At 48.2% G+C, this 7,988-nt stretch overlaps 1 long non-coding RNA gene across 1 annotated transcript in view; it reads right to left on the bottom strand.

Moving 5' to 3' along the window:
- The window catches only part of LOC112551546, an 11,265-nt gene extending 6,558 nt beyond the window's left edge, over positions 1-4,707 (bottom strand). The window contains exon 1 of the long non-coding RNA XR_003095848.1: positions 468-4,707. This is a non-coding gene — a long non-coding RNA (uncharacterized LOC112551546). The remainder of the gene's footprint in view (positions 1-467) is intronic.
- Positions 4,708-7,988: the final 3,281 nt, after the last annotated feature.

Below are 7,988 nucleotides of genomic sequence, written 5' to 3'. Positions count from 1 at the left end.
TCCGCTGCCACTGGCTTCTTTGGCCGCTAGCCACCCCACCCCCCGCCACCGATTTTTTTGGAGCAGGGGGCCCCCAAAACTTGTGGGCCAGCCCTGCCAGAGGTTGGTCATCTGGACCACATAAAGCCCCAAAGTCTGCCAGATCATTGGAGTTTGACACCCTGCTCTAACCCCCACCTTCTCAGCATTTCACTTGCATCAGCTTGAACTCGGGTAAGTCAGCCTAACTTGGTGGCTTTTTACACTCCGTTTTGGTGAATGCAGTTGTACCAGCACAGCTTCTCCCCGTGAACTCTTGCAAAGAAGCTAGACTAATATAAGCACCTTGATGCTAATAAGCCACGTCCACATCAGCATCTGTGCTGAGCAAGTTAACTGTTCTGGTGAAGGAATAATCCAAAATCTGGGTGCAAGCCAACTGTAAATCCCAAGGAGCGTGAGTTCACATGACTCATCCTCCTGCATACCTGGTGAATTCGGCTCCCTCTTGTTCAATTCTCTGAACAATCATTTCCTTCGTGCTGGTTAGTCACCATTGAGCGTGATCCATTTTGGGTCTGTCTTTCCATTGAAGGACTCTTGGGCTGTGGCCTCCCAGACTGAACGCACCCATTTCTTTCACACGCTTTCCCTGTTCAAAGCATTTCTCAGAACCGGGCTCTCCTCTGCCAGCTCAGGGCGACTCCTCCCAATTTAGGAAGTACCTTCCCCAAGGAGCAGCTGGCGTGCCCCAGACTAACACTGGCTGAATTGTCAGGCATGTTTTCTCCTTACCTCCAGGGAACAAGAAAGAGAGGTTATTTTTGCTAAAAGGCTCAGCAGTGACTTCCTAGCCGTCAGACTTTCCATCAGGTCACAGTTACTTCTAGCAATTTGCTACCTACAAAATGAAAAGAAACACAGAGCAGCCAGTGGTAGCTGAGGGTTAAATTAAACAGATGGTCTGGTTGGTAGGTTATAAAGAACAGCCAGCTTCACTATCTTGGTCCTTCTCTGCTGTGCGTGTGCCTTTCTCAAGGCACGTCTGCATTTTGAAGCATCCACTATAGCAAACGACTTGTGCCGAAATGACATGCAAACAGCTGAGATGCATCATTTGCAGAGCGGCCAGGCGGTGACGGAGTCGCTGGGAATTCAATGCCAAGTCAGCAGTGGTATGTTAAGAAACAACCCAGTCACCAAGGGCCAGTGCCTCCCATTTCAAATTGATTCTCCCTGCAGCAGGAACAAGTGATACTTGTTCACTACACAGGAGGAGATAAGAGAGACTAACACCCACACACAGCAGTATCGGTCTCCGCGTGCCTGAAAAAATACTCGTTGTCAGAACCCTTTAGTAGGGACACATCCCATTCGAAAATAAATGTGGAGGACAGATAGCTTCTTTTCTGGGTGCACATCAACAAGAGCATCAATCCGCACCCCAGTAAAATAATACTTTAAAGCAACATGTTTGCGCTGGAGTTGGGAAGATTCATCTTTACCCGACACATCTGCTTTAACTGACAAGCGCCACTTTCTGCCAATGCAGGCAGAGAGCAGGCCCAAGTCGCTGAATGCTGCAACTTGAACTTCCAGCTCAAATCCTGATGAGCGGGAAGCTTGCCAAACCACAGCTTGCTGGGTTTTCATTCAATGCTCTCCACGCTGTGCCCTCTCCACCTTTTCACTCCCAGGCTCTTTGCCTGTGGTTGCCACACACTGCACAATACCCACAACAGTGTCTCTGTTGTTCCCAGGTTTAGCAGTTCTGTCACCAAAGTATTTGTGATTACCCCCAGCACAGCACTTGTCCTCCCCTGGCAAGATCCTAATATGCAAAGGTGACCTTCAAAACATGCCACCCAGACAGCAGTATGGAGCCAAAGGGTAGAGGAATGAAGTAATAATATGGAACTTAAGAGGGGAGATAAGATGGGGTCAGGTCACCGAGTGTAGCTGAACGGTGGACTGCACCCAGTACAATAGCAGTGTGATCCAGTAAAGAGCCCCCTCACATGGGAATCAAAAGGCCTCTTTCTTTTTGCAGCTGTGCCATTGACTAGTTCTGCAGGCTCCGACAAGACAGCCTCCTTATCTCTGGATTTCCCTATCTGTGAAAAGGGGATGAAGCATGAGATCTGCAAATAGAAAACATCAGCTAAAACAAGATGGTGAAGCTGGAGAGGGAGACACCACAGCATGAAGTTGCAATTAAGCTACCCCTGGGATCAGGCCAAGACCAGAAACCCAACAAAAATGGAGCGGCGTAGAAGGACGACCTGCTGGTCACAGTTGGGATCCAGGAGATTATCGCTATGGATCAAGTGTGCAAGTCTGTGTAGGACTTGCTATTCCAGGAAGCACGCACTTACACCATCTGTTCAGCCTTGGCCCTTGTCGTCGCTGTCTGGCTGTACGCACCTGCTGCCTTTGGGGCTGGGGCTGCTGTCCTGTCCTGTTCTGCTGCCAAGCACCGCTGCATGGCGATCTGCGACAGCGACTCCTAGATGCCAAAAGGACATTCATATCTAGCAGCCACGCGTCCGGGAGTAATAGGAGCTGAAGCAGTCATCCCTTACACCTCAACGTGAATGGCGCCCAAAGTCAGACACGTCGGGTGTCAGATCAGAGGTATCATAAAGATACGGTGTACTAATGACTCCTTCGTAAAGGCTATGCACACTGTCGTAGCAACATTTTTTCCCTCCGCTACTGACTTCCTATGCCGCCCAGGGCAAGTCACTTAACCACACCCTGCCTTCATTTCTCCATCTGTAAAATAGAAATGCTTTATTTCCTTGGAGGTTTTGGGAAGCTGAACTGTGAATTCACCATCATGGAGGATGAGCAGAGGGAGACCCCCCTGAGCAACATGCCAGTTCTATATAAATGTTTATGGCCCTTATCACTGCATCGTTACTTGACACCCTTTAATGTGTTTAGCCACACAACCCCCGTGTGAGCTAGGGAAGAGTCTTTACCCACGCTCCAGTGCTGGGAGATGCGAACGTGGCTTGCCCAGGACGCACTCCTGAACAGGGGGCTGCCCAACTCGAGGAGGCAGCCGGGCAATTTTGTGCACAGTTTTCAAGGTATATCATAATAGGGTCCTCCCCATGCCTCTGATTGGCCAAGGGGCCCCGATGACCTCGCCCATCACCACTGCTTGGCTGTGAGGATGGTCTGTTATGTGGCCCTGCCCCTCACTGCCAATTGGTGGAGGGGGTGAGGCCACAACAGGCAGACCTTTTAGCCAATTAGTGGCAAGAGGTGGGGACAGCTGCTGCTTTGGTCTCCCCTGTGTGCTGGCAGCCTCCCTCCCCACTTCCCTTGCAGGCAGGCTGCGCGGCCAGGCTGCAGTAGCCACGAGGACTGCTGGCTCCCACTGGGGAGCCAGCATTTTATTTTTAATAGGGTTTTTCTCTCCACAGATTTCATGGGCAAGGCTGGATTTTGTGCTTTCCATGAAATTGCTATTTGAGTAGATCCCTATTCATGAAGTCTGGGTTGAAGCCAGAAACTGGAACGTCTACTCCGGTGCCCCAGGCTCATGCCTTGGTCATGGCCCATCCCGTCTCATCACTCAGTTGTAATGCTGGACTCTAAAACACTTTGGATACAGCTGCCCACCTAGAAGGAAACACCAGCCTGAACTTCCATGCGGCAAGACTAGCATCATCAGCACGAGTTACGTACACTGACTGAGCAATGCAGATAAACCCCCCCGTTGTGCTTGTGTTTATGAAGTGGAATGACACCAAGGGGAAGGAGCATTCAGAGAAGCTATCACAGCAGGAGAGAGATTATTACTTCATATTTAAACCTTTATTAGGAAACAGTTGTCAATGCATTTTATTTCCAATACGCAAGCTACCGCTGAGGAACTGGATCTACGTGGCCCTTAGGCTTTGACACACAAATAAACTTCATTACTGCTGAACATTTCCTGTCTTCCTAAGTGGGTTTAGCTTGCCTGATTAGGTTTAATTTCTCATTTATGTTAGGAGAGGTTTTCTAGTGGGACTGAGCTTGGGAAATAAGCATTCTGCGCAATGCAGAGCTTTTGCTAACACACCCTGGAATAAATGTGCTTTGCACCAGACATCAGGAAAAGGAGGAGAAAAGTCCCTGTGCAATGAGCATTGTTATATTGGCAATATGGATACATCCTTCTATATGCAATTCATGTGCAGAAGTTTGGCTTAAAAAAGTATTGCCAAGGAGGGGCAAGGCACACAGGATGGTCCTACTTACACTTTATTTCACTTCCAAAACTGCTATGCATTTCAACCAATCCAAGGAGCAAGGGAAACTGTATGGGCCAAGCATGGGGTTGTGGGCAACACCTCTCTGATGGGGAAGAAAGGCTGCTGCAGGTGGATTCAGGATCTCATATACTGCCAGGACAGCCCAGTTGCCCCTATTTCCGTAGGGAACTGGATTGATGCAATCTGACCAACTTACCCCATGAGGTCTCCCTCTTTGGAAAAGCTTTCCCATCCTAAGCAGAATGCTACAAAAAGGTGAGTTTCTGTATAAAGGAAACATATTCCACAACCAAAACATCCTGTAACACAGAAAAGGAGAGCTGAGAACTGTGAAGTTCACCTACCTGGGGTTCATCTCTGTCACTTCCTTCAGGGAGTCAGAGATTCATAGATGTTAGGGGTCGGAAGGGACCTCACGAGATCACCGGGTCCAGCCCCTCTGCACTTGGGCAGGAAAGACTGCTGGGCACAGGTAACCCCAGCAAGGTGCGCGATCCCAGTCATTTCAGTTCAATAACCACTGGGATGCTCCTGCAATACAAGCTGGAGGTAAACTGGCAGATGGATTCATCCTACAATGATACCAAAGAGCATCCCAAGAACCGTGAAAACATGCTTCATTACTTGATCGATTCAAGTTCTTCCCTACTGGTTGCTGCTCAAGACAAAAGCAGAATTTCTGCCCTTTGTTCAATGCATCTTTATTGTTTTAAATGTGGGTGGTATAGAACAACATGCTTAGGAAGCATTGGATGCCAGAACAGTAAAGGAGGCAGGCGCCTGAACTGGACCTGAGCACATGAGAGATGTGCAACTTTGCATCCAGAGCAGCTGCCATCTTTCGTGTCAGAAGCGGTTACGTTTCAGCTGCAGTAACACAACCCTGTACTTACCTCCCAGGTGAGTGGGGAAGCTTCATTAATATTTCCTGTGAAGTGATCCTTGGATAAATTGTGGCATATAAACATTAATCAAGTACATTACTGGTGGTGTCATGATGTACCAAAGGCAATGGGATCTTTGAGACTGATTTCATGGGGACAAGATTTTACCCGATAAAAGGAAGGAATTTACAGTCTGTGTAAATCATCCCCTTGCAAATACAGAAAAGGCAACAAGAAGCATTAAATGAAGCTTCCAAGGTTTTTCTTCCCATAAAACACGGAGCTCGTGCTTTCATCACAGTAGGAGCCATCGAGCCCACATTTTATAAGCCACAGTGAAACATTAGCAGAGGTAAAGGAAAGGGATTTGTCTCCCAAAGATTTGCAAGGCTCAGTGGAATTTTCCTGCGTCATTTTATACACATTGCTGCTCAAGTGGGCCAGTCTAATTACAACTCTGCTTTAATTACAATCCCTTGCTACATGCCCGTCAAACGCAATTTAAAGGAACGCCACACACATTTGGCTGTGCCTTGACTAAGCCATCAGCAGTCTGATCCCTGCTGACCTTTTTAAGGGAGGGTGAGGACAGCACACCTGCAGTCAGTGTGTGTGTAAATACACCAGGTGGCCTGGCCATCCCGACATACCATTGAGGTGAGCGGCACGCTGCTCAGAGCACCGCGGCCGGGGCCGAAGAGCTGGCAGTCGCATAGCGCTACGCTTCAAACAGCCATGGCTCAAACATGAACCCTCTTCGTGGGCCAAGCCTGCAGAACTATTTTGCTGTTGGATGCCAGTCACAGCCAGATGCTTGTGTAATAACGTGATAACTTGTGCTGCCACATTTTTTTGGTAGCTACTTTTTTCATGAAGCTGAAACAGGCCACTGACTCGAAATGACTTGAAAGATGTTAAATGACTCATCAGCAACATTACAGACCTGAAGAGGAGGCCCCAGGTGAGCGGATGGTATCCAAGTCTCTGCAGAGATCTCCCAGGGAAGCCTAAGGCTGGTTGTCTAATTATATGGAGGGGGTTTTTTTGCTCTGGTGGGATTGAGGAGAGTGGGGTATTACATCAGTGAAATTAGAAGGGGCTTTAGTGGAAGGTTCAACGTCTTCCAGGGGTGAATCGGAGTCCAAAATGTTCAGATGCTTGGAGTGGCAAGTCAAGCACCCAAAACATCTCCTAGTTAGGCCACTAAAATGAACCAGCGGCTGCATCTTTTTTCAAAGCCTTGCAAATTTTAGGGGTAGTTGGGATAGGAACCTCAGTCAGCCCACATGCTTACAGGTTATGGAATTGAAGCCCTAAACGAACACCCAAAATGTTAGGCTGAGGGTTCATTTGACACAGGAAAGTTTACTGCAAGAGGAGGCAATCCCACTGCATAGAAAAGGGGGCAAAGGGGCACAAATCCCTGGCTAAACAGGGAAATCCAGGAAAGCCTCAGGGCAAAAAAGGGACATACAGGCTGTGGAAGCAGGGGGTAGCTACCAAGGAGGAGTATACCTCCTTGGCTTGCACTTGCAGGGAATCAGTCAGGAAGGCCAAAGCAGCATTCGAACTCAGGCCGGCAACAAAAATTAAGGACAATAAGAAGTCCTTCTTCAGGTATATAGGGAGCAAAAAGAAGGCGCAGGGCAGCACAGGACCCCTACACAATAGCCAAGGGCAGTTGGTGACAGATAGGAGGGACAAAGCAGAGCTCTTCAATGAGTTTTTTGCCTCTGTATCATTGAACTCGGATCTAGACAAATCTCTCTGCATTACTGACAGAAGCAGGAGGAACAGCAGCCCACTGTCAGCGCCAACCTGGTAAAGAAACACGATGTTTTTAAGTCAGCAGGACCGGATGAGCTCCATCCAAGGGTGCTGAAAGAATTAGCCAGTGTCATAACAGAGCCACTGGCATGGCCTTTTGAGCACTCATGGTGCTCAGGTAAGGTCCCAGAGGACTGGAAAAGGGCCAATGTGGTCCCTGTTTTCAAGAAGGGGAGAAAGAAGGATCTGAGTAACTATAGACCAGTTAGTCTCACCCATATCCTTGGAAAAGCTGTTGAAAAAATTATCAAGGAACACATTTATAGCAGTCCAGCAGGTAACATAATGTTGAAGGGCAACTAGCATGGGTTCATAGCAGTTAGATCCTGCCTGACTAACCTTGTTTCTTTCTATGACCAGGTCACTAAATGCTTAGATGCAGGAGTTGAGGTACATGTCATCTACTTGGACTTTAAGAAGGCCTTCAATATGGTATCTAATCCTATTCTCATAAACAAATTGAACGGCTGTGCCACAGATGATTACAGTCATGTGGGTGGCATATTGGCTTAAAGGTCATACCCAGAGCATGGTAGTGGATGGGTCAGTATCAACCTGGAAAGATGTGGGCAGTGGGGTCCCCCAAGGCTTTGGGCTGGTGTTAGTCAGTATCTTCATCAGCGACCTGAATGAAGGTGTGGAAAGCCTTCTATCCAAATTCACTGATGACACAAAACTATGCAAAGTAAACACACTGATGGCAAGAAAACAAATCCAGGCAGACCTAGACAGGTTAGAAAAGTGGGCAGAGAACAATAGGATGGAGTTCAACATGGACAAGTGCAAGGTGCTGCACCTAGGGAGAGGGAATCACCAGCACACCTATAGGCTGGAGAATGACCTTCTTGGCAGGACAGCCATGGAAAGAGATCTCAGAGTCATTGTCAACTCCAGGATGAATATGAGTCATCAATGTGGGGAAGAAATTAGCAGAGCTAACCGCACTTTGCATTAGGAGGTGCCTCATGAACAGGTGCAGGGAGGTGAAGCTTCTCTTCTTTGTGGCACTGGTCAGGCCACAGTTGGA

This window comes from Alligator sinensis, unplaced genomic scaffold (genome assembly GCF_000455745.1).
Source record: "Alligator sinensis unplaced genomic scaffold, ASM45574v1 scaffold268_1, whole genome shotgun sequence".
NCBI lineage: Eukaryota > Metazoa > Chordata > Crocodylia > Alligatoridae > Alligator > Alligator sinensis.
This window is presented reverse-complemented; position numbering and strand designations above follow the sequence as displayed.